Source organism: Haliaeetus albicilla, chromosome Z (assembly GCF_947461875.1).
Source record: "Haliaeetus albicilla chromosome Z, bHalAlb1.1, whole genome shotgun sequence".
NCBI lineage: Eukaryota > Metazoa > Chordata > Aves > Accipitriformes > Accipitridae > Haliaeetus > Haliaeetus albicilla.
In genome coordinates, this window is record NC_091516.1 from 20,914,117 (window position 1) to 20,941,525 (window position 27,409).

Consider the following 27,409-nt stretch of genomic DNA (forward strand, 5'->3'; position numbering starts at 1 on the left):
ACAGATTACAGAATCCCTTGGCTGTGGCAGGGCACCAGTTCTTCTGTACCAGGGGAAAAACAATGCAGATGAGAAAAATATTGACATAAAAAAATCTATATTTCACTGTTTTTCTTTGTAAGACAACAGAAAGAAACTGAAATTATTACGTACTTGAAGGGGCTTGTCACTACATGCAAATGAGGGCAGTGGGAACCCACTTACATGCATGTGTGCAGCTGCTCTTCCACACACATGCGCAGACATACACACACAATTTCATGAATGTTCCTGTGTTAAATTAGCATTTCTTCATATCTCATTCTTCTGAACCACTGTTCTTTGGAAAGAATTGTCAACAGGGACTTCATTTTAACTTTCCTTTTCCCATTTAATTTGTGGCATCTTAGAATCAAGATAAATGTAAAGAATTAATTATTATGAAATATGTCCTGTTAACAGAAAGCCACTGCACACTTAAGACTGCTGGCTCTATTCCTCATCAGTCTTCCATTCTATTCTGGTTCCACTCACATTTGCATGGTAATAGCTTCATAAGAAATGTTTACTTCCAACACAACAACTTGCTGAAATTCTACAATGAACATCATTTTGTATTCTACCCTAGCAAGACAGAAAGAAAGCTGTTTCTTGACAATGCAAATATGCTTGCGTGCTTTTTTTTTCTTTTTTAACTTATTTCTCCCATTTTCTTCTGCTAGCAAACATATTCCTGGTATTTTTCTAAATGTCTACATACACATGAACAAAGAGAAAGTTAATTCAGACACAGTCTGAAAAAAAACATGTCCATCATATGTAACAAGGTTACATTTATTTCTTCATTTCAAAAAACCAACACATTCTAACTGAAGTTAAAAAAGCATATAGTTTGTTACATATGACGGGATTCTCTTAGATGAAAGGAGTAACATGAATGCATCATCAGGAACTCTAAAATTGCAAGTCTCTTATTCTCAGCACGTTGACCAGGAATCAATACTGTAGTCGAGGGTCATTAAGTCAAAAGTGATCTTGAATGTCATTTTCAACTGAAGATAAGTGCATTAAGATCATTATCTTTTTGCTTTTATTTTAGCAGTTAAACCCCACTCCTGAATACAAAGCACTCTTAAAAAAAAAAAAAAAAAAAAAAAGAACCAAACCCAATAAAACTGGAAAAAACCCACACACAACTTTTTTCCAGCTGAATTTTTGTTACTTCCTTCTCCCCTGTCTACCTCTCCCCAAAACCCCAAACTCTACCACTTTCTTATTTTACAAACAGGTGATTTGTATCAGCAATATTGTGCATTGTATTACTTTATCTTTACTTTTTGTATTCGGCTGCATAAGTATCTTTAAATATAGGTAAGCCCTAAAGGAGACTTGCATACAAAACCCTGTTACTGTCCCTCCTATTTAAGAGAGATGCTTGCCATTTAAAATTGTTTATTTGGGGGATGACACAACACAAGATTACTTATTCTTTCCAATCAGAGAATATTTTTAAATTGACATATGTTTATTATAAACTGCTGTGTTTCTCAAGCCATTTGGTATCTGATTGAAGTTCACTGACTAACAGAGTAAATTGAATAAATGGCTTTCAATTTTCAGAGCTTGACCCATTTAACTGATCAAATCACTGAATGGAAGACATCATAGTAGCACAAGGTCACACCACTGCCACAGTTATTCATCTAACGAGGTATCAGAAATGGTCCACCAACTCAAACATCTTGGAAAGTAACAATATGCCTAGGATACAATGTTTTGGTGTCCCCATAATTTATTTTGAAGAACAGCTTCAATGTCACCAAATTAAAAAAAACCAAGCTATTTCCTTACTCTACCATTTGCACTTCGAAGAGGAAAAGAGATAAATATTTTACTTCTACACTGTCAGGGAAAAGAATAAACATTGTGTAGATTTCTCTTTCAATGTTTCAGAACATCTTGGCTTAATTACTTAAATAATACTGGTTTTCATCATTTATAATTCAAACCGTATGTCAACCTCAACAGGAAAATAAATACCTATTTAATCATGTTCTCCAGTTCTCATCATATATTTTTCAAAAGTTATCTTTGAAAAGCAGCATCAGAACTTAAACTAAAATCTTGACTAACACCTTAATTCCTATATAAAGTTAATTGAACCTGTGGTCCTATATCACAAGCCAACATAATTGCTAATTACAAATTAATGGCTAAGACCTTAATACTTCCAATAGGTGAGTGATTTTTCAAAGTTCAGTAAAACTCTTTTCTCTGAACAGGGCATTTTGACAGTAGAAGTTAAAAATAGGTAATATCCATGCATATAAATACCCTCCAAAGAAAGAGAGACAATGGAGCAAACCAACAAAAAATAGTAAACATCACCTTATTCAGAAAATGTACGAGTACAGCCTTTGTCTTTTAAGGTGTTGTTCTGAGTTCTATGTAACTTTCTTTGAATTTAAGAGGAATTTTTGCTCTAGAATTTAATGTGCTTGGAACCAGAACCTTGGTGCTTTATTACAAAGGTGTCTCAAGTAATTTGAAGGTTTCATAGTTACAACAATCTGAGACACAGAAGAGCAAAAAGTTCTTTTTAGAGTCTTACTATAGAAGTGACATGTTTCTTGAATAGTCAGCCTCACTTCTACATGTCTACAATATGCTTTGGTATCCTACAGGAATAACTAGCAGCCTAAAAAGAGAATCTGCATCTTAAATTGAATTGCAAACCAACTGAATTGCTGTTGGTTTACATGACACTGGCTCATGAACATGTAACAAGAATTCACTCATAAACAAAGAATAAATATTTCAGTTAAAATAAGTGGCATTTAACAACACTTCATCTATTTTTACAGAAAAAAAAAGGAAAAAAAAGTGATTTCTCAGTCTTCCTAATCATCATTCCAGCACATTTCCAAGTATCTAATTATAATGTAGAAACATTGAAGGTTTTTCATCAGTCAGACCTGGGACTTGGTACTTATTTCTGCTGAGTACAAAGCCCAAGGGCTCCTTAGATCATGTTGATTTCATAGTCTGTATATTTGAAGAGCAGCCGGCATGCTTTATGACGTAAATCCAAGAACTGCAAAATCTGGCCTATTCCTACCCACCAGAAAAAAATTTCACTTTTCTCCTCAAGCTGGATTTCTAGGCAGGAAATTAAGACTAGAGGACCCATTATTATGCCAGCTACTTACTACCTAAATTAAGTTTGTATGAGCAACTGTTATCTTATTCAAATATTATAAGAGGTTTCTAGTAGCAATTTCCCTAATTAAGGTTATCCTTTTTTTATGGCCACCCTAAAATTGAGCTGAGACAGTATAGCCAAGGAAAACTTTACACCCCTTCAGTGGTAGCTTCTATCATTTTCTGTTAAACCTCCTTGGTGGTTTCGCAAGTTGAAGGGAATGATTTAATGTATGTAATAGTACATCTGAAATCTAGCTCCTTTCCCAATAAGCAGTTTCTGATGCATATTTCCATTATACTTATACAAAGTTTGTATGGCTTAACAGTCATATTTTCTTATTTAAATGGAACAGACCTTCCCTTTTCTATATTCTCTCCTGCTCCTACCTACAGGCAGTAAATGGGTTGGATAAAGATCCAATCTTAAAGTACCTATGTAGTTATTTGTTATTACTCCTTGTTATTCATTGTTCTATTATTTTTGTGACTCTTCCCTAGTACTTCAAGTCTGGATATTCTCATGCACCACTTTTTGTAGTACCAAAACAATAATACCCAAATGCAGCGAGGACAGAATATCTGGAAACTTCTTTATACAGCCTCTTCCTGTTCTAATCCAGTTCCCAATAACCTTGCTCTTGCACTTCTGAGATTTTTCAGACTATATATATATATAACTTTAAAAAAAAAAAACCAAACAAACATAAATTAAGTCATATTTTATGGCAGTTTTGTTAATAATTACAGATTTCCAGTTGCATGGATTACATAGCTCCAACAGACAAAAATGATGTCTCTGATTCATGATCTGTATAACGGTGTTTATTGTACTAGTTTCTGTTTTGAAAGAAGAAATAAATACTAAATAAATCTTGAGCTTGTTGAACTTTGCTACTGATTGAAACACTAGCTTCAGTACACATGCAAACCTCTAAGAACATGTATACATACCCATATTGAATTCCACGGTAGCTGAAACATATATTTGCAGATCAAAATATTTTATATTAAAGTATTCCTCTTCTTGTTCAAATAACTTTAAATGAATTAGTAAGTAATGACATCTTAATTCTCCATCATAATCCAAAAATATATAAATAGATCAAAAATAGTAAAGTTACATTCAGAACATCAAATGAAGATACCACATTACTGTACTGCACTGCATATGTAGGATACTCTCTGTCCTACAGCACTTCAGGCCAAATATAGAACTTCACATAAATTTTTAAGTTTCTGTAAAAGTATGTATCTACAGTAAACTTTCACATACTTTTGCTTACCTAACTACATAACAAGAAAAGCCTTTCATCTTGAGAAACATAGTTAAATAATGAAGTCTATATTAGTGAGCCAGGCAGTGGGGGTTTGGAGTAATCTGAGATGCTGCCAGAAAACAAAACAGTCTGCAATTTACAACGTACCTACAACCATACTGTCATCCTCAAGGAGTATAAAAAGTTACAGTTTTTATTTTTAAAATGTTTTGAATGGTTATTTCGACAGTAGGTAGTAGATTTTGCTGTTTCTTTTTACAGACTTGATGATACATGCACCATATATTCTTGTAAAGAAGAGGAAACCACTCTCTCAAACTGTAAATTTTACTGACTACTTACATTTTCTAGCTGGTGATGGACTTGTTGAAAAGAAGCACATGAAAAAGTATTCTTGCTAGCAATGCATTAACAATGCCAGCTGGTCCCAGGTGTCCTATGATTAACATGGAGGCTATTATCCCGTAAGATTCACATTTGCAAGTACAATAGTAGCTTGTGACCTGAGTATTGCTCGCTGAGTATATTTTATATATCATCTATGCTTGCCACTGCAACTATTTGATTAATATAACACAATGAAATTAATTAGTTCACACTGCTATATTTAATAATGATGTGTGTGTTTCTAGTGCATGCATGTTTTAATTACCACTTTTTGAAATCTTTCCAATGATTACATAGTGGCAGGGGGGAAGAGGAGCATGCTATGTGTCAGTCTTTCCCAGGAAGCATATATAAAAATTGTGTTATAGCCTTCTCCAAACAAAAAATAACTACTGATTACCATGAGAATATAAAAATTAAATGAGCAATTAGTACTTAAAATAATATAAACTTACTGGAAAGGCTTGAATAGTTTCAGTTTGGAATATGCATCACTGGAATTATGGAGATTTCCTCTGTATTTTCACTAATTCTAACACACTAATTATGAGAATGTTGTTTTCAAACACCATCATGAAAGTGAGTAGCAAGGACAATTATATCTCAATTTACAAGAGTTACTCTAAAACTGATACATTGTTGAATTAACACTCCAATTTAATTTTGGGGGAAAAATAATCTGTTTTTCCATGATTACTCATGGTGTGTATTACAAGAACTTCCTTTTTCAATGCAGTTTTGGGAATAAGATTTTCCTGTCACTACTGGGGTATACCAACCACATTAATTTGTATATTTATAATCAATCTAGAGTTTAAAATACATTGAAAAATTTGTAAGGGCGGGGGGGAACCTGCTGGAACTACCTTCTAAAAAAGACGAGACAAAGACTTGATTCCTGATTGGAGCAGGTAGGGAAAAAAATTTTATCCTTTCCTTCAGGTTCCTGTCCACTGCCTTCCTTGTGAAGTCTCTGCTGATGCAAAGCACAAACTAATACTTGTTAGAAGCAGTTTAACAGCCTAGCAGTGCCATGCTCTTCTTGAGTGGATCTTTGCTTCATAAAACTGCCCAGTCTGGTACTCCTGACTACTCCTGTTTTCTCATTTACAACTTAAAATACACAGTAGTTCCGCTGCAGGCAAGTAAAGGGCTATTGGGATTAAGAGAGATGTTCAGGGAAATATAATCCAATTAACACTTCAGCTACTGTTCCACTAATGTCTGAACACAACTGTCACACTTGATTTTTTTTTTTTTCTCCCGTAACAAGGAATAGACACTTATAAAACTGTTTAAACACCTTGTTTTCAGATTCTACCAGTTCTCATTCCTACAGGGCTTCACTGGATAAAAATCAAATTATGCTTTCATCTTTTTCTACTTGGGCATTACAACTGGAAAGTGTTTTACAAATGGAAAAAAATATGAAAGGCATTGCTGTATAAGTATGTTGAGAGAAAAAGAGTTACATTCACTTTAAATATGGACTATGGAAAAAATAACAGATACACACAATCCTAATTCTTTAACTAGTTTGCTCTTCTCAAAGTTCAAGAGAGGAAAACTCTCCGAGCTGCTTCCCACCTCATTACCAACTCAGAAGGCAAGATAAACAAGCTGAACAAGATAGCCTTCACAAATTCTTACCAAGATATGCTTCCTTTTACCTGACTAGTTACAGACAGCTTTAGTCAAATGATCATCATATTTCAAAATTTCCACAGGAAAGAGGCATTTTTCATCCACGTTCTTAGCAGAGACTCCCTAGGGCATTTCACTCCCCTGGAGGAGTCACCACGGAACAGGGCACAAGCTTGCCCCCAACATACAAGCAGCCGCTGATCCCTTGAAGAGGAAACCAGTGCAGGTTTTTAAATCAGCCCTAGTTTCCCTGACTACTTGTTCTTGACCACTAAGGAAGCTTCTGTAGCTTTCATCTTGTGAAGACAGGCAGCAGAAAGGGATGGACCTGTGTGATCAACCTAATTTTTTCCATAGAAAATTATTCCAGAGTGCAGAGGGAATGTATGCCTGTGTCCTCATCATAAGCCAAGCAGTACACAGGCAGTACAGTGGTGCTTGTTTCTCATCAATTCATCCTCTACCGCCATAAAAAAAGGTTAAGAAATTTTCTGTCCAAGTGTATGCTGCATTAACTAACTCAGACATTCCACTTTTTTAAAATCAGCAGCATAATGCCATAAGGTTAGATACCATTATTAAGAACTAACTTCCCAATACAATGCAACAAGTTTCACAATTATACCATCTTCTACTTAAAGAAAGTGTATAGATTGTGTTCAAGCCACATACTACCAAGAACTATTGCTATTCCTCCCTGATAAAGAAACTCAAAGGCACTAATAGGATAAGGAAAAGATTAAGGTGACACTGTATTTTGCAGTAACTTAAAATGTCCATTTAGCAATTCAAAATTAATCAACAGACTTGATGAGACAGTACAATCACTAGATGCTCCCACATGTGTACCAACACAACCTCCCCCCACAAAAAAAAACCCACCGCATTGCACCAGAAAATAAGCAGCAGAACTCAAGCTGCAACCAGTAACATAATACTTCTTGCTCAAAGAAACTTTGGTGGTCATTGTTAACATTATTTTAGCCATTGTCACATAACAACCCTTTGGAAATTACTGTATCTGCTTAAGTGAGAACTGATTTTAAAAATTGTAATTTTAGTCAATAGTGAGATTTAGCTGCTGCAAATAAGGAGGAAACTTATTAGCACAGAAAAGTTACTGTGAATGTTCTTCTGCAAGGTAGCCTTCCCATCTTAGTTCCCTCCTAACACTGCTAAAACCACAACTTAATAGCAAAGCAGACAAAACAGAAACATTACAGTGTTCACTCTGTTCTTATATTTTCTCCTTGAGTATTGAGTAAGAAAAAAACCTACTTCCTCTGAACTTTCCAATGTGGTCTCACTCTCACTCAGTCGTAAGGCAACACCATAATTATTATTATTATCATAATTATTAGTCACCCTCTTTATTATCCCCCTAGTTCCACCTGGATTACAACTTCTATATGATTCAGACATAAGTGACAACAAATGATACTGTACTACTTTTAGAGACACAGAGTGAGGTTAAGTTATGAAAATCTCAACTTGGTGTAATTTATTTTATTTTTGTTTTGTTTCCCCAGGTTAGTAAAATGTAGACCGCCAGTTAAACACCATAAACAGATGTTACAGTTTGCATGAGCTGGCATACCATCCTACAGGGAAGGAATATTGTTCAGGGCCATTTATATTAATAAAATTAGATGAAACAATATAGACTAAGGTTTTCTTGGATCCTTTATTCTGCTTATGAAACTGCTCTATTCTTTGTGATTATTAAGCTAACTTTTGAAGGTCACTTCATCTTCTGGAAAATGTTTCTGGCTCACAAACAAGATCTATTCTCTTGCCTTTCTAAAACCCTGATAGATAGTTTACAGACAGAGACCTCCATGTCTAAGAGCAGTATCTCATGCATGCTATTCCCAATACCCAAGCAGAACACTTAGAACATCTTTTGTAACAATCATTTAATGAACTTATTATTCAAATTACTTCAGTAAATGCATATTCACATATCTCAAACTTTTTGCCCAAACCAAATGATGCTAAAAGTTAAATCCAAATAGAATTATTAACATAAGATTTATCATATAAGCTCTGCTTATACTCCAAAATCAATAGCCCTGACCTCAGAAGAAAATATTACTGCCAGTAATCTTTACTGGTTGCAAAATGGTCAAGATGTCAATAACACAAAAACAGAAAACACACCTCACCTCAGCATAATTATATTATACAGATCCCTAGGCCCATCTTTCCTTTCCAAGAAACAGAAAAAGGTGACCTACCAAAGCAGCAAATAAGAAAAAGGCAGTGTGACATTACACGGTTCATCACTTTTGTGGTGCCCCTGTGCCTTGTCTCAGAGTCACCAGCATGGTATCAGAGCAGGAAAGTACACAAGTTGATTCTGTGGATGGAGTATAGTTAGAAGCATAAGCTTTTGGACTCCATCAATCTGTGTATCATCTATGAAAAGGGGAAAAAAATGAAAACAAAGCAAACAACCCAAAAGATAAGCTTGTTTCACAATATGAGGACAAGGATGATGTCACTTCCAACACACACAGATGCATACATGCATGACACGATTTCTAGGATGTCTCCAAAATATAATTAATCTAATTATGCTGATAGTTAAGCACAAGTGTTGATTAAGGGAGCTCTTTCTGTTACCTTCAGATATAATTAGCGTAAAATGAAAAAACCCTTGCCTTTCCCTAAGGCAAAATTCTAGATACAACTTCAGAATATAGACATGCGCAATTCATAATCCTAAACACAGATAAATGTGCAATTGTATATGTTCTTGCTTTTCTGAAATAACCTGTATGGGACTCGCAGATCTGTACAAGACAACAGTAGCCTGGGGCTGAGCAGGTACCTCAGAGCATGTAAAAAGGCATGAGCCACTTACGGTTAGGCAACTAAATCTCATCCCCAGTGATAAAAGAAAGTGTCATCTGACTTGACACTGCACCAGAGACCTGAATAACAGGACTCCTTTCATTGCTGAGGATTTCTTCCATTCCCATTACCTACCCATTTTATACCCTCACTTTCCTTCCCTTCCTCCTCACATATCTTCTAACACTCCCCTTTTTTAAATATACAGAGGAAGATACATTGCAATTTTTTTTAAAGAAAAAAACTTAAGAAACCAAGAAATGTTGAAATAATGTCACAATTCATGCCTCCTTTAATTTGTTCAGCACTGATGATTAATAAAATCAACAGAACACTGAACAGATAGGAATATTCATGGGCTTCCTTCTCTATCCCCATTAAGTTCTCAAGCCAATGAACACCTGTCTGAGTGAGGGGTAGGGAGGGAGAAAAAGATGTAATCTGTGTAACTGAACTTGAGTGTTGCCGAAAGGTGTCAATACACCTAACTCACCCCAACATTCATAAATGTCTACTTCATTAATTCTGTAACTCCAGCAGAACACTATCAGTTACTTCTTCATCTCTCACACTGCATTAGGAAACATCTGATAATAAACAACTGATATTTACGTAAGCTGGAGTGCTCTCTTTCTCATTTTTATCAGTTCTAGGAAAACAAAGTAAGGAAGTTAAGGACTTCACCCTACTTAAAAGTGAATTCTTCCCCAAGGAGAAAGAGTCACTATCCTAAGGATCCATGAGAAGGAACAGAAATCTTGAGTTATGAGCTAATTTCAAAATAATCAGACATTTTAACCATGTTCCAGGCTTCTGCAGAGGAAAGGTATGAAGAAGGGGAAGATGGGGAAGGGTGGGAAAGGCTGTCCCCCATGCTGAGAAAGAAAAGATGATTCTGAGCATGAATACCTTTGGATACTTTCTAATTTGTGATCTTATATAGAATATAATAACGGGAACATCCAGGGACTTCATTTCCACATCTGTAGAAATCTCTGAAAACCTACAGTTGATGAGGAAAAACAGGTGCTGCAGTGCAACTTACTACTGTTGTACCAAATACAAAAATCACTTTTCTCTAATAATCCTAGAATAGAAAACAAATAACATATAGGGGGTTCTCAAAGGAAAGAGATTTTAAAATAGGAGAAATCACACATTCTGATTAGGTTGGCAGAGCACCACAACCTATATGGGAGCTGCTCATGAAATTATTCAATTCTAAAGTATTTTTTATTACCAATTGTACAGAAAAAACACACTTCCTGACCACTTTATTCCACCCAATGGCCTCTGGAAGCTAACATGGCTTTTGCAGTACTTTGCAGTCTTTCTAATACTTCCGTAAGAATGGAAAATCGAAAACAAACTGCACAGGAAGCTCATTGTACTTTGTTCTAAAAATGCAGAAGAAAATAATTTGATGCTGCTTTTGAACTATTTCTCAGTTCTTCCAGATAACACCTATTGTATGCTGCTGACCCTATTCTCACTGAATAAATTAATTTTGCAGAAGACTGTATCATAGATATAGGAAGCACAGTTAACAGTATTTGGTTACCCAGGTTTGGTGACCTACATACCTTTTGGCTGCTTTTGAAGCTTTTCCATTGTACACTTCCTAGATGAGGCATTTGACAAAGGTATCTCCAACCTCACTAACTGATTTTAGCTTCACTGAATTGCCAGAGGACACTGGGTTCACAGGGAAAAAGAGTCAAATCAACCATATGGCCCATTTCAAAGCCTCTGCTCTACAAAAACAGGCAAATACATTTGTGCAGTTTTTGAAGTCTAGCTGCCCAGCATTCTTAAAGTAAAAAAAAAAAAAAAAAAAAAAAAAAAGGACTACAGTTGTGTGAAAAAGCCATTAGTATATCTTTTATTCATACGGATGAAGGACAATTTCGCAGAACAATTGTGCTTAAAACTGAAGAAGTGGCCAAATTATCCAAAGGAGAACATAAGTTATCACTATATTAATGCATCAGGTTTTGTGGGGTTTTTTTGGTTTTGTTTTGGTTTTGTTGGTTTTGTTGGTTTTTTTTAAGTACTCCAGTTGGTATGTTAATGATGCCTGCCCAAATCTACTAATGTCAAACCTGAAATTAATGTCACGCTTTGCTGGGCAGACTTCTGTTTGTGAAGGAATACCAATGATTAATACAACTTTTCATTAGGAATATTTCTATGACAGTAGGCACACAAATCATATTACAGGTTATATGCAGTATATTATTTGAAATTCACTTTTATTATTTATCCATACATCAGATTTGCAGAGGATTACAGAAGGATAAAAAAGTTAACTAAACTTCCTCTTAAAGAGAAATTTTTGTATATTCATCAAATACTTCTACTAGCATATGTAGGACATTTCAGTAATAATGATTTAATGTTGATCAAGCCTCTCCCAGCACATTCTTCCCACTACAGGAATTTTACAGGTCTCAAAACATGTTTCAAGTTTGACTTCTTATGGTATGAATTCTAATATCCTACCTATACTGACAGTTAAGGAGTTGGTTCGTACTACTAATGTATGAACATGATAACATTTTTCTGTTATGGTCAAAATCCACAATTATTAACAGCCAAAACCCCCCACACTTCCTTAAGGAAAACCTAGATGAAGAAAAGTATCATCTGTAATTTCATGATACTACTACAATTTCTGATGAAGACAGCACTCCTTATGGATTTCTGGCTCTCTGAAGAAGTCTGAGGATGCCATCTGGCAACCTCATGGTTGCAATAAGAAAAGGAAAGCAACTCATGTGGACATGGATGGCTTATATGGATTCTCCTTTTTGAACCCTTCCCGTTGAGAACTGATGTTGCTATTGAGCTTTGTGTAATGCTACATCACAGCACATTCCTTTCAATGTAAAAGCAAATCTTTCAAGATTGAGTCAACGCACTATCCTGTAGGATTTTTTTCTGTCATTTTTAAATTTATTTGACAGATATCTGTATGTCCTTCTATTCAAATGGACAGCAATTCAGACATTACTTTGGTTTATCTTTGTTATTGCTAGCAATTATGTAGCCACCCAAGTAAGAGTTACATCATTGCTCTCCCTTATACTTAACAGGTATTGTAAGTATGCTGTACTTCATCAGTTGAATACAAAACCAGACTTTAAGGTTAAAATGAAGTCTTTCAGTGTAGATTTAAACATTGTACTGTAAATGTTCTTAATTAACTCCTGTTTGGGAAAAAAAATCTTTAGACTTCAAATTAATATGATATGTTACATCTAGTTACAATGTGGAGGACTACTTTTTTGCTGATAACAGAAGAAAACCACGTTTGGCTAAAAGAGTGAGGAGAGCGAGGAGAATACAGAGCTGAACATTAACTACTTCAGATGCTGTTCTATGTAGTACAGGGCCTGCTGAGACTGTGTGTCTTGCACTACAAGGAAGGATACATTTTAAGAGTGTAGGGGAGAGGAGGAAGAGAGAGGGAGAATGCGTCAAAGCTAGAGCAAAGTTACTTTGCCTGACATACTCCCACATTGACTGTTAAACTGCTGCATGAGAGTCTAAAAATCACTTTACTTCCAGACTAGAGTAGATGCAATTGTTCTTACGCAGTTACTTCTGCTGCAGTAACCTTAGGAATTACAGCTCCCGAAAGACTGGCTGGTGTACACTTCCAACCTGCTGCCACCAGAGGACCTTTATTCAGGTTGCTCACCTTAAATCAATCATCATAAAGCAATTGTTCTGTCACCTGTGAGAAGCTCACCAGCCAGAAGGTTTCTTGAGCAGTCTAGAAATATGAGTTTACCTTACTTACACAGTTTCAGTAATAACTAGAACAGCTAAACAGTCCCACATCCCATTAAACCATGAGTCCTCATGTTTACAGACCAGACAATCACCCTTACTGAAACAGTTTCCTCTCCAACCCATCCTTCCACTGTGAACAAAAAGCATAAGCATTTAACATTTCACTGCTGGACACTGTTACACATACTTTGCAGATGAGCTAGGTAATCTAAAACCAAATAAAGAGCAGCAGCTTGGAGAAAGAGTAATTTCTTGACAGTCATTGTGTACACCTCTTATTTTTTTAAATTCAGAAGATTAACAGAATGCACCATATGCACCAAAATGTCCACCTGACCTTTTGAAAAGCTATCCTGAAATGTACTGAAGAATTCAGCCTGAACACCTTTCCAGCTTTTTACAAAATGAGACTTAAGCACAGGACTGATTGCCATAGAGAATGTTTTCCTAGACCCAGTGTTTAGAGAAAGAAGAGGACTGGGCCTATAATATGTATCTATCTTTTAACTGGTAAGTACATGACCTCATCCTCCTTACAGCTGGAATGAATTCCACAGCATTCTTAGGAAAAATCATCAGACTATTCAGAGCCTTCTTCATATTGCAAACATACATATTAAGAAATCTCCTTCTCCAAATACATCTCGAAAACCTTAATTTTACATTTCAGCACAATGTAAGTGCATAAACTGGAAAGTGTAATAGTAGTTCAAACAGCTTCAAATGCATTTAAAAGCATGCCTGTATTCAACATAAATTTGAAACATTAGTATTTTGATAAATTTTACAGTACTGCTGACAGAAATTTTATAAAATTGATTTTATAAATCAGATTCTGTAGTCTCCACTCAGTTAAAATCTTATTCGACCTTAAGCTTATGCATTGACAAAAAAATCCACTTTTTAGTAGTTACAAAGTTGACAGTAGAGAAATACATAATGTAAAAAATGAAATTTCTAGCACAATAGTTTTCACTTAATAAAGCATACTTAATAGAAGTATAAGAGAAATAGGACTGTTTCCGCAACTATTGACAACAAATGAAAATAGATGTGTAATTCAATCCTCGTATTGACCATAAAAGTAGTAATTTCTCTGCAATTTGCCATTTATTGCTAGCTTTTCTGTTATCGTTTTATACTGAATCTTATTAAAGAAGCTACTAGAACAGATAAACTGAAAATCAGACAGCATCTAATAGCATTAAGAATGCTAAAAACCTCTCCCATTATGCATTCCTTTTGCCTAATCTTGTGTGTACTTTTCCTTCTCTTGGTCTTTATTATTAAGTACATTTAAATCTTGTTTGAGAATTAATTCATCCATGCCTACTGCTTATTTCCTATTGGAATTTTAAATCCATCTGTCTGCTACTAAACACATTTCATTGCAATCAAATATGGCCAAAAAATTATAGACCGAATGCACTCCTTGTCAATACTTGGTGATGCTATTCCCATCATTTTGTTATCACTGTGACATAAAACACCTTGTTAACTTTATGAGAGTTTTTGTTAGGATTATAGATGGAAAACTGCAAGGTGGAAAGTCTAGAAGAAGGAGGGATAACATAAAAGCTCTTTAACAAACTTCTAGTACTAATGACCTTATAACGTATGTGTGGCAAAAAAACCCCAACACACATAAACAGGCATTCTCCAGCACAAATGCTTTCAAATCTGAGATATTTCTATGCCCTTTTTTTCTTTCTTTTTTCCTTTTTTTTTTTTTCTTTTCTTTCTTAAAGAATGCCCTGAATGTTTCCTTCTCCCCAGCTGGTCTCCCTAGAACCCCTGTGGCTACTAATGAGGAAAAAACTACTTTCCTTGAGTACAGATATCAAAATCCAACCGTAAATTACAGATCATCTGCATAAATGGCACTGTTAAATTTATATTTGCTGCCAAGAATATTTGCTGCTTACAAGGTCTTCAAAGTGATACTAAATCAATTAAGCGTACTCTAAATATGTAGGATTCAGGTACCAATCTGTTTTCACACTAAACAAGCTTTCGACTGATGAAAAGTGTCAGTAACCTTTCCCAAAATGCTGAACTGGCTTGTTTTCCAATTTAGCCAATGATATCTTAGTTTCTCCAACTTGTTAAGAGTGCTTGGAACCCATAGAATTAGCATCCATACACATAAAAGTTATTAATGTTGTGTAAGCTGTTAAAATAAGACACACAAACCAAGCTGATTAAAACATCTGTGTATTATTTGATATTTATCATATCCACCATTTCAAAACAGTCATGTTTGTGTACTGTCAGTTTCTTCAGTAAAGCCACATGTAACAAAGAATGAATAGTCTGTCATAATTTTCCCGTCACAGTTTATCACCACAAAGTTTGGTAGTACCTTGGTATATGAAGTGATTAATATTAATACAGACAATGCTATTTGACTTTATCTACTGCGAACTAATGCAGGTATGTAGGATTTTATTAGTAAGAATTCCTACATTAAGCACACATTATAGGAATTAATCATTCATTCCCTGCAGACTGCTTATATATTTTATCAGGCCATTATCTGATCTGAATAACAAGAACAATTGCATAATAAAACACATTACTGCTGACACATGCAAGTTCATTCTATCAACTTTGTATCTTCACAGCAAGAGGTCTTTTTTAAGTCCTCTGTTGTTTCTTCTGAATTAGACTGACCTGATTTGACATTTTGCTATATCAACAATTATGATCAAGATTGTACATACATATATGATCAAATATAATATGTATCAAACTTAATTGCCAGGATTTGACTCAGGTCATTTCCCAGTAGTAGTAATTACAGTAGTAATTACGGTAAAAGTGGAGTATGTGTCAAGTCGTTTTTCATATAGATACTGAACTGTTGCCAGGAGATACCCTAGATTTAAAGAAAATCCAAGGTAAATAATGAAGAGTATGCTCCAAAGTAATAAAGCTGTTAAGTATGCTGTGATTCAACCTAAACTAAACAATGTAGTTCCTATCTGATTAGTCAAATAAATTTTAATCTTTTTTCTTTTATTGTAAAAATAGACACTGTTAGACATTCAACATTGCATGCTGCATGTTTGGGACCACCTATCAGAATAGAAAGCTTAATCTAATAAACTTCTCTGTATGCAGTCTTAAAACAGTTCATGCAAATTATCTGGGTATATTATTTTAATGCTCTGCCCACAGAGAGTATAACACAGCAATGAGCCATGTCAAATGTTACCTACTCAAAAAAAAAAAAAAAAAAGAAAGAAAGAAAAAGGAAAAAAAGCTTTGTTTTTAACTGAAAGATAAATTCATAGTACTAAAACAATTACAGTAGGATTCCTTACTAAGCCAGCAGATGTGTTATCCTTTTATTTCAAGTTCACAGGTTAATCGGGTATTTTTTCTGTCATAAATGTTACTGTCAATTACCCAAAGACTACTGTGATGCAATATGAAAGTCACCCTGATTCACTACCTCAGAACTTGCAGCCTATGCTTTGCAATTATTCCTAGCTTTAAGATTCTGAAAAGCAACTGTGAATGTCATCCTTCTGTTACTACAGATTTAGCCTGTCCTGCTTGTGTCACATTAATTTCCTAAATAAATTTTGTCTAATTACCTTTACTGTTGTGACATAAACTAATTTCTTTACCTCACAAAGAAAAGCATTTAATTTGAACCTAATAAACTTTCACTCCTGGCGACATTTATTAGTTGTGATTGATTTTGAATTACACCTGAAAATGCAACATTAATTTCACATTGAGATGCTTAATAAAATGTAATTGTAAATGTATGTTTAATGGCTTCTAATGACACAAGTTAATTCTGATTAGGTGAACAGTAAAAACACTACATAAGAAATTTGAGTTGTATAGTTGATTTACAGTACCCATTTATTCTTCTGAATTTCTACTGTAAAATAACCCAAATTTGTCAAGAATTGTAAAGCAGTTTATTTTATTAAAATTCAAATCCATATTGTCCCTACAATAGATACAATAACACATGAAGAATTTAAATCCAAGTCCATTTGGCAGAATAGAGAAAAAATGCTGAAATGCTATTGATTCCTTCCAGTACATTCAAAACACCTGACTCAACTATATTTCTACTGACATAACGCAAAGGTTTTATTTAGATATTAGCAAACATGAGCAAATATTTTCATTGACATACTTTTCATTCTTACTTCTTCCCTCTACCTAGGAAACAGTTAACCCTCAACTACCAGCACTAGCTGTTTCCTCTACCAGAGATGCAGCAAATGTCAATAATGGGTCCACTGTCCCAAGAGAAATAAAGCCTGCAAAAGTTCTCCTCCCCAGATGCGGATATATTTAGTGCTAAACAACACCTAACAGCAGACTCTTCATGACATACCTTTATTTGATCTTTGTACCTCCTGTCAACTCTACAGCTCACCCAGCAAACCTCAATCCTACTGTTCACGAAGCCCTCTTAAACGAGTTTATCTTTTTGTTTCCGCTAGATCTTTCTCCCCTATTTAAAAAAGTGCCATCAGTACTTTTGCAGATGTCCCATAAAAGCACTTAGAAAGCAAAGCTGTTGTCTGGAACTGTCATCCTCATTAGAAGAAAAAATATACATACATTTAATACATAAAAAACTTCATGAAAAATCTAACAACTTCAGAGATCTGGACTAAAAATGCTTACAGTTGAACACAGACAAAAACACTCTTGGTGTCTATAATCCATACACATTTTACATTAAACTGAATGGCCTGTAACCTGGCATTACTTAGCAGGTCACACAGTGCTGTAGACCCCTTCTGAGGGAGTGTTTCTTTGTTTAGATTTTGTCTGTAATCTACCACATACCTACACTAGGACTAAGGTAGACATTACACAATACTTGACACACTCAGTTTCTTTCACAAGTATTCACCTGCAATTTTCTTTTCTCATAAAAGATGAGCAAATCACTTCATGCACTTTTCCCCCTGAAAACTGCTCAAGTTCCCATAGCCAAGTTCCTCTCTGACCAGAACGGTGTGACTTTAAAGAAGAAATACACATACGTACACATATATATATAAAGATGTGTGTGTGCTTGTGTACGTGTGTGTGTGTGTGTGTGTGTGTTAATGCTAAGAAAAGGTTTGGAGAGCAGGAGAACACAGGGACAGAAACGAAGCATAGAGTATTTACTTACTAATGCAGTCCGCTCGGACCTCGTCGGAAATCTGAAGGAGTCCCCGCTTTCCCCTCCTGCCAGTCAGGCGCCGCTTTGTGCCCCTAGTCCACACAGGCCCAGAAGGAACTGCAAAGAGAGAGAAGCACATGCCACATCAGGCAGTCCTGTTTTGGTGGGATCCAGCGCCGCTGCCGCTAGCTCCTTGGGGGTATCCCTGCTTTCAGAGCAGACTCCTGCAAAAGAGTCATCCTTCCAAAGATTTTTTTTTTTTAAACCAGTGATGGAGGGGGGGGAGGGGGAAGGGGGGAGAAAAACAAAAAAAAGCCCTCCCGAGGCTCCTGCACCCTAAAATTGGCTGGGGGGGGGGGGGGGATCTGGCGGGGAGGAGAGAGGAAAGGTACCTGCAACTCTCTCCGATGAGGCCGGCAGAGAGAGAGAGGGGGGGAGAGAGAGATAGGGAGGGAGGGAGGGAGGGAAAGAAAGAACGAGGAGAGGGAGGAGAGAGGGAGCGCGCGGGGGGGGGGGGGGCGTGCGCGCGTGTGTGTGTATATGTGTGTGTGTGTGTGTGCGTGCGTGCTGGGCGGGGGGGCGGCGGGGCGTCTCTCGCCGGGGGCGCGGCGGCCGCCCGCCCCCTGTGCCCGGCACCACCGGCTGCAGGCGGGAGGCCCGGGGGGGCCGGGCCCGCTCCCCCCCGGGCGCCGCGCAGCTCCCCGCCGCCGCTCAGCCCGCTCACCTGCATTTCCTTAACGAGCCACTTGATGGCTGGCAGCAGCGGCGGGCCCCCGGCCCCGCCGCAACTTTGGCGGCCGCGCAGGCACGCCGCACCCGCGGAGCTGGGGATGAGGAGGTGCTGGCCGCAGAGTGCGGCTCCGTGCGCGCACTGCTCCGGCAGCTGCCCGCGAACTTTCCGCCCGGCGGCGGGTGACAGGGGCTGGGGGGCCGCGGGGGCGGGCGGAGGGGAGCGGCGGGGGGCCGCGCCGAGCCCCGCGCGAGGCCGGTAGCGGGGCGCGCTCCGCCGCCCGCCTCCCCCCGGTGCTGCCTCCTCCCACCGCGCTCCCCGGCGTGTGCCAAAGGAGCGAGCGAGCGAGCGAGCTCCTCGCTATTAATAATAATAAGCCCTGTCCCCACCTTCCTCCTCTCCCTAGGAAAACAATTAATAATGCATTAAAATAATGCACCTTTAAAGCCACCGGCTGGCGATAATAAAATAATAATATTACCACCACTTAAGAGAGCGCTGCTGTGGATGTGGCGGCGGCGAGGCACGTTTTCCTATCATTCACACCCAAGTGTGAGCACAAATTATGCTTCTGGTATTCCTAAATCCATTTCCCCTACCAGAGCAACTATCATTATCACCATCAAAGAGAAAGTCTCTCTCCAAAGCTGAGTGGAGGCAGTAGTCCCCAGGTGGCTGCTGTGGCTGGGCTGCAAGGAGGGTACCCCCCCCCATCCTTCCGTTCGCCCCAAACCAATCTCATCGCTTCTTCTCCTCTTTTGCTTATACCGGTGGGTTAAGCATTGCGTTTGGCCCTTTTAGTGTTTTCCCTTCCGTTCCTCCCTTGACGATAGTTTGTGTATTTTAAATAAAGATTTCATTCTGCCAACCCGCAGGAAGCTTTTAACAAGATGCAGCTGAGCGTGTCGATATCTTATATCTTTTTACTGCTGCTCCGGCGTGTACATCAACTCCAAACTCATTTCTTTTCTTCTCCGCCTGATACTGTAGCATCTCGGAGACGGCGGCGGCGGCAGCAGCAGCAGAGCGCTGCTCCCGGGGGGCACTTTTACTTTGCCCTCAAAGTATCTCCCAGCAATGAGAGCCGTCGGAGCTCCCCCACCCTCTTCTCTACAGCAAAATGCTGGGGTAATTGCTGTAAGATTTCCAGTTTCACTGATAACACTACACAGTCTGGGAGCAGACGGGGTGGGGGGATGGGGATTTTCTTTTTGTTTAGAATACAGTTTTGTGTGTGCGCTACGTTTAATTAAGATTTTTCCAGAAATAGAACCCATCGAGATTTAATTTACGAAGGTATTTCTAACGCTGGTCAATACTGTCTTCCAAGAGGAACATTTGCAATCATTTGCCTCCCCACAACGATGCGCAAGTGCTCTTCATGGACCCTAAACCGTTTATGAAAGACTAAAAAAGGGATTTTGTTGTTGTTCTTTTTTTTTTTTTTGCGTTGTGGGGTTTGTTGTTGTTGGGGGGGTGGGTTTTTTTGTTTTGTTTTTGGTTGTTTGGGGGTTTTGTGTTTGTTTTTTGGTTGTTTGTTGTTTGTTTTTTTTTTTTAATTTTCGCCTCATCTGCATTAAGATGAAACTTTCTTCAGCATAGCAGCTACCTTCTGTCGATTTCTGTTTTTTAAGAGGCGCTTCCCCCCGCCCCCACCACCGGGATGTTGTAAATCAAGGTGATTCCTTTCCGTGATACGCGTTTCCCAACCCCTAGCTGTGCAATTGTAGCTCGCTGGTCCCCCTGCTTCTCCGCGGCTGCTGAGCCGTAACCACCTCCTCACGCTAAGGCTCCAGCACCACGTTAAACCACAGGAAAGGCATCGCGCGGGCCTAAGGCTCTCCGAAAGCGGGGCCCCTGGCGAAGGCAGCGAGGCGAAACATCCCCGCCGGCTGCCGAGGGAGCGCGACTGGGGACGCCCCCGCGCCCGGCGGGGCGCTCCGCCCGCTCCCCCCCGCCCCCCCCGCCCCGGGCCGCCCCAGCCCGGCTGCCGGGCGCGGCAGCAAGCGGAGTGCCGCGGTGGAGCCGGGGCGGGCGCGGAGGCTCCGCGCGGGCGTGGCGGTCCGGCCTCGCCCCGTGGTCACCGCCGCCCGGCAGCCGGTCAGGGGAAGCACTCGGCCTCGGCCCCGACAACGGGCTGGGTATGAGCTTCCGACCCTAGAAGTGACAGAGGGCGTACCGTCTGCTCGCGGGTGATACTTCAACCCCGAGGTGTGCCCTGCGCAAACCAAAGCACAAAGCGCTACCCTTGAAAGAGTGCAGGCGCTGGAGAGAGCGCCTGGTGCGCCTGGTACTGACCATTGCCGGTTTTTATCTAAGGTTCACTACAACTCAATTTGACCTAGTTTGAAGCATGAAGATTCAGAGTTTGGGGGGCGGGGGGGAGGGAGAAAAAAAAAAAGAACGCAAAAATATTCCCCCTTCCCCTTTATTTAAGGGAAGAAAAAAAAAAAGCTGAAAATTGTGCAGTTGTAGAGTGCATGTCTATTGAGACAGGGCAACAGAAAAGTTAAGTACTTCTTCTCAGTGGTGCTTTCCCCTTCAGTAGATCACTTGTGAGCATTGCTTTAATTTACAACTAAATATGGCATCACTATTGTTTGTAAAACTGACTTTATCTGTACAGTAAAACACTGCTAAGTGCAGTAGAAAATTAAGTAATCTAACTTCTTAACACTCCTTATCAAGTTGCAATTATCTATCTTTCATTCCTATGTTCCTTTTGATCTTCAGTTTTTCCCTTTATTTTTTCTTTGACTTAGATTTTTCTAGCTTACTACATCTTATTCCTACATTTCACTGCAAATTTCTTTACAGGAGTAAATTCTACAATTTTTAATGTATTGATATATATTACCTTTCATGAGTACCAAAGTTTTGTGCAGTATAGTATGTTAAGAGATCACTTCTCCATAATTTATGTGAAGCCCTAATGAAGCACCCGTTCTGCACCCTGAGCATTACACTATGCTTTTTGAAGTTTGTGAAGGCTAGGGTGAATTCAACATTAGAAAGTGTTGCAAAGTTAGTCACATGAGAGCCACCAGGTGAAAATCCATCAGGATGCAAAATCACATAGAAGTAAACAAGAAATAAAAATAAAATGTTCCAAACATTAATTTAGAAATAAAAATGTATCAGAATTAAGAAAATCTCCAAGCTGCAGTTTCTGCCAGGTCTTATGAGATCTATCATCTGAAATAACTAAGTTTAACATAGAGCCAGTACTGTACCTGTACCCAACTAAGATACAGTAAGAAGGTGATTTGCATATCTGTTTTTTAAAAAATTAGTTGTAGTAGTAAATATGCTGTTTTATACATCACCAGCACTTCTTTTTGGACATAATCTATTTCTTTCCTGCAAGCCACCCAAGAAAAGTATGGGTGAGGCTGGGCATTTTAAAAATACTGATAATGAAGCTTGTGCAAAGGAAAAGGCAAGCCTAGGAAAACTGCAAACCTGACAGTTTTAACATGCAAAGTACCATCTTATTTTACTTCCACCTTTAGGTCTCTGTGGGCACACATGCTTCTTTTTCAAAATCAACTTCAATCCTCAGACTTCTGCTTTTTGTCGACTAAAATCTCTGAAGAAAAGCAGTAGACATTTGGGTATGTAACATTTTTATAACCACAATGAACAAAAAGAGGTTGAATTGTCCCATCCCAAAATAAAAGTTGTCAGAGAAGAGGAATAGAAAATACACGGGAAAGAACACAGCAAGAAATGCTTTGTGAAACTTGTCTTAACTATTTTTTCCCAGGACAGTCTAACATCTCCTGCAAGCAACTGAGAAGATGACTTAGCAATTTGTAACCACCTGGAAGGCAAAAAGGGCCATTCCTGCACAGACCAGGTGCCTGTAAGCAGCTCTGAAGCCTTGATATCTTCACATCATTAATTTGCGTGACATGGCTTCATCAGCACAAGCTCCCCATAGCTGTACATTCCTTATTCACACTGGTCAGAACTAAGCACTTTATTCTAAGGAAGAAGGAAAATATTGAAATTAAAAATTACACAGTACCAGTATTAATATACTTTCCTGATAATCGTGCCTTGAAGCAGACAGGTGAAAAGGTGACTGGGAAAAGATGATACGTATTTTTCTACTCACTGGGCGTAAAACATAATTGCCCATTGTTCAAAGTCTGTACCTGTATGCTACACATACTCCCAATGTGCATATGATGAGAGAAATTAAGAAAGAATTGAATGCATATACACGAATTAGCTTCCTTACAAAATGAGAGAAATATATCTTTGGAAGGTGTTTCCTACCTTTGGATTACAAGGTCCTAAAAATGTACTTGCTGAAATAATCTTTCATTTTCAGGTTGCTGGAATGGAGTTGCTTTGCATACATAGGACTAGGTATGCACCCAAGACCCAAATGTCTCATGGGTCATAATGGGAATTTTTCCTGGGGAAGGACTGTAGCTCAATTAGCATGACAGAATGTATTAATGAGAAAAAATATTATTTTATTATAGGACAGTCATATTTATATATTAACTATGTTCATTTATAGAACAACAACCGTATCTCCAAGAGTATGTAAATTGAAATATTTTGGTAATACTACTTGTATCTAGTAGTATTTTTGTTAAAAAAAAGTTTTAAAAGAAAAATAAATAGTTCGAACTAAGATGTTTTACAAGATGTCCTTAATTGTCTTTTTGTCTTTTGATCAAGAGGCTAAATGGGTCTTTGGATCCCCATTATTGAGAAAGTATTTTTTCCTGCATGACTGAATGCCATAATTTTTATTCATTATTCCTGACCTTTTATGTGTTAACAGTCTCACACTGCACAGAAGAATTGCATCTATTTTTAATAACATCAGGTGGAAATCTTGAACAATTAAACTGTAGACCCTGGGTCAGATCTGATAATGTAAAGGTATTTTCCCTTGTGTCCCTCTCCCTAAACCTCTGTTTAGGCACCTATGTTTGAATTCATAGAACTGCAGTCATTTGCTACTTCACTAGAGCAACAAGCATTAGCTAAGGAACAAACATGCTTAGCTCTGGCTAGGCACCTGCTTAACTTTAGCCAAGGAGACAAAAAAGGGAAAACCAGCTTCATGTCTTTGTGTCAAAGTAGACTTCTAACTGTTAGAGATCACCCTGAGAATAAATATGAAGGACTGTGTATCCAACATCAATATATGTTTGCATTATTATTATTCCTTTCACTGAAACAGCTGGTGTTAGATTTGAAAGCCTGTCTGACCGGACCACGTGTCTGACCAGTATATCAATACCAACGTTCATGTAGGCCTTGAAAAATTCCAGGGGTTTCAGTGTGCATTGCAACATACATTGAAGTTTTATCAGATTGTAGTCCATTATGGATTTAGATTCTGGTCTGCAGTACTGAAGATAAAACAAGATTTTGACATTTAATTTAGTGAGAATAGGATTGGTCTCCAAATGAGTAACCTCATCTTTCTTCTTAAGCAGAGGGCCTGGTAAGAGCTTGACAAGTGTTTCATTAATCCACCCACTAATATTTTGGTTGAGTTTCTTATATACTTGCAGTGCAGATTGAAGGCTTAAGATTTCTGAAATGGAAGGAAAAAACAACGTTGTTCTCACTTTAAAGCCTCTTTTTTCACTAATTCCTACAAGATGTGTCTTAAGCATATGTTTCATATCCTTAACTAAAAAGAATTGAACTGTTAAAAATAAAGTGAAACTATGAAGATGAGAGAATAAGGTGATACTTTTGGGAAAAATGATGACTGATGGCAGAACTCCTTAAGGCAGATAATGATGTGCCTTCTGATAAAAAATATCATAGTTCTCTTTGTGGTCTTTTAATAATGACCTTTATCTCTATTATACTAATGGTTTAAAGACAGAAAAGTCTTTGGTTATGTCCCTGGTGGAATGTGTGTTAGATAAGCATGTTATTTTTAATTTGTGGACTAATGTAATACATGCTGAATTTTTTGGACATCAGATCATGTCTTCATGAACCATAAAATCTCTTCCTCCTTCTCGGCTTACCCATCTGATTACTTTTACTTTTTTCATCTTAGGGTTTAAGGGGTATCTCTTTAATACCTCCACAAATTAAAACCAAAAGCTTTATACCATTGGAATCAATAGACCAAGCCTATGCAGCTTAAAATGTTCTGTATGTGGCTTCTTAAAATACTTTTTTAATACAAATTAAGTGAAGAATAAAATCTTCAGAGAAAATAATTATTTTAGAGAATCAAAGGGATGTTTGTCAGAAGTGTTTCATAGTGTCTGGAAGATAGGAATGCTTATTCTGTATAATTCAGGTTTTGGTGAAAAGCTAATTTATTCTCAGGTTTTTTCCTAAGGTCCAATTAGGTTTCAATAGCCTATTTAAATTAAGATTTATCCTCCCTTTGGTGTTTTCTATTACCTTTTGCAACTATAACTGGAGGCAGGACTGTTTATTATGCTGTAGCCTTTGTTATAGCTTTCATTGCAGAAATATGTGGATATCTGCAGATAGGACACCATTCTTATATTGTAACATACTTCAGGTATGAGCTGTACATAGTGCTTAAACTCTGAGTTCTCAGTTTCCACTGAAACTCCAGACTCATATTATAACTCGTAATATTCTCAGCAACATTCCCATTTAGTTCTATAGAATACCAGCTAAACTATTCATAGAAAAGAGCATTTAATGTGAAAAGGAATGCTAAAGTTACGATGTTCTTGGAGTTGTCCCTTCAGATATGGAGACGTAAATGTGTTAAGGTGCTAAGCAGGGGTTGGTCAGCTACAGTGCCTATACTTCCCTAACATAACTTAAAGACCAAAAGAAACTTATAGCATTTCCTTAAGCTTATGCATACAAACTGTACAAAATCCTCTATGAATTATTGCATGGATCTGCAGAAAACTAACTATGAGTAGGAATTACCTCATATTTCTTTTAAATCTAGATCATCAATAAAGTTACTAGCAAAAATTTGACACGTATAATGCATATTTTTGAACATGATCAAGAACTGTGAGATGCAAAAGACAGGAAAAGATCAGAGGAAGAAAGAAAAAGAAAGAAAAAGAAAGATGAAGAAAGAAAAAGAGGGGAAAAAATAGTGGATGTACCCACAGATTAATGTAACAGCCATTTCTTGTTTATGGAAATCACCTTCCTACAAACCTGTTTTCATGATTCAGCAGTCTAGAAGTCTATGATTTGCAATACTAGATCTATCAGCAGTGAAGGGAAATTTGGGTCAAAGTGAAACTTTATTGTAGAGAGGATAGATGAGAGGAATTGCACAGCCTGGGTCTGAATGATCAGTATTTTCAGCAATTTGCTATGACATTAGGTAAGTGATACAGTTTCGCACAGCTATATAATGCCAGTACTGGTGTTGGCAAGCATAATGATGGTGAAGCAACATTAAAGCCTATGGATGAACAAAATTAAATCTAAAGTGACACTGCTGTTGAGAAAATATTGCCTGAGAAAGCAATATTTTAAGATGTGATGCAGACTTTGCATACTCAGTAGAGTGGCTTCAAAGTTTTATAGGAAAAATACTATAATGATGTGCCAAAGAAAAAATATTTTTAAAACATTTTAAAGCTAAAATTCATTAAGCATTTCAGAAGATGAAAATGCCTACTTTTCTGAACAAAGTTGCACACTAAAATTTCCTATCAACAATTCTTTCTGTAACTATAATCTCAAACAAACACTGATACTCTTCCAAAAGTTACAACTCACAATCAGGAAATAAGTCACCCACCTATTGCAATATATTTCTTGATTACTTAGAATGAAATATTTCTGAAACTATAGATTCATAAATGCTAACTGTGAAAATAGAAAAAGCTGGAATTTGAACTAATGTAAACAGAGAACTCTTCCTGCTTTCGAAGTGCAGCACTGGATACACAATGAGGAAACTGGTGCTTCGGCCATGTCAGTGTCTCACAGATTGTATTTCTCTTATAAGATTGCTTACACATTTCAAGTAACTTTGGTAAACCAAGTTGTAGTATTTTGGCTTTGTCTTTCCAGTGTTGGATTTAGAATAGCGTACTATCCAGAAATTCCAATATACTTTGTCATATTCCAAATGAGTCACAAATAAATTTGATTTCTCTGTGACAAAAATTCTGAGTATAAAAAGCAAACTGAAGCTGAAAAGAGCAGGGGAGGCTTAACAAGAAAATTAAGCATTTCTGCTCTCATTTTCACTAAAGTTCTATTTGCATTTGACACTAGAAAAATCTTCCCTGTACACACTTTTTTGGACTGTCTTACCTATTTAGAATGTCTCCTACAAATGGTTGTACAATGCTGAACACAATGACTGTAAGGAGGCAGTGTAAGGGTACAAACAATCTTTAACCTAGGAAATGTGATTAGAAC

The 27,409-nt window shown here is 37.5% G+C and overlaps 1 protein-coding gene across 20 annotated transcripts in view; it reads right to left on the reverse strand.

Annotated features, from left to right (window-relative positions):
• PTPRD (protein tyrosine phosphatase receptor type D) overlaps window positions 1-18,790 on the reverse strand; it is a 1,298,969-nt gene extending 1,280,179 nt beyond the window's left edge. For 7 of the 20 annotated variants that reach the window (XM_069776173.1, XM_069776170.1, XM_069776168.1 and 4 more), the window contains exons 1-2: window positions 18,690-18,790; window positions 18,307-18,414 (exon numbers count right to left, since the gene is read on the reverse strand). The gene's annotated coding sequence lies outside the window, so the exon portion shown is untranslated. Of the gene's footprint in view, window positions 1-18,306; window positions 18,421-18,689 lie in introns of those variants that run through there. The other 13 variants (XM_069776180.1, XM_069776179.1, XM_069776177.1 and 10 more) reach the window with 4 other exon arrangements.
• Between the last annotated feature and the right edge of the window lie 8,619 nt (window positions 18,791-27,409).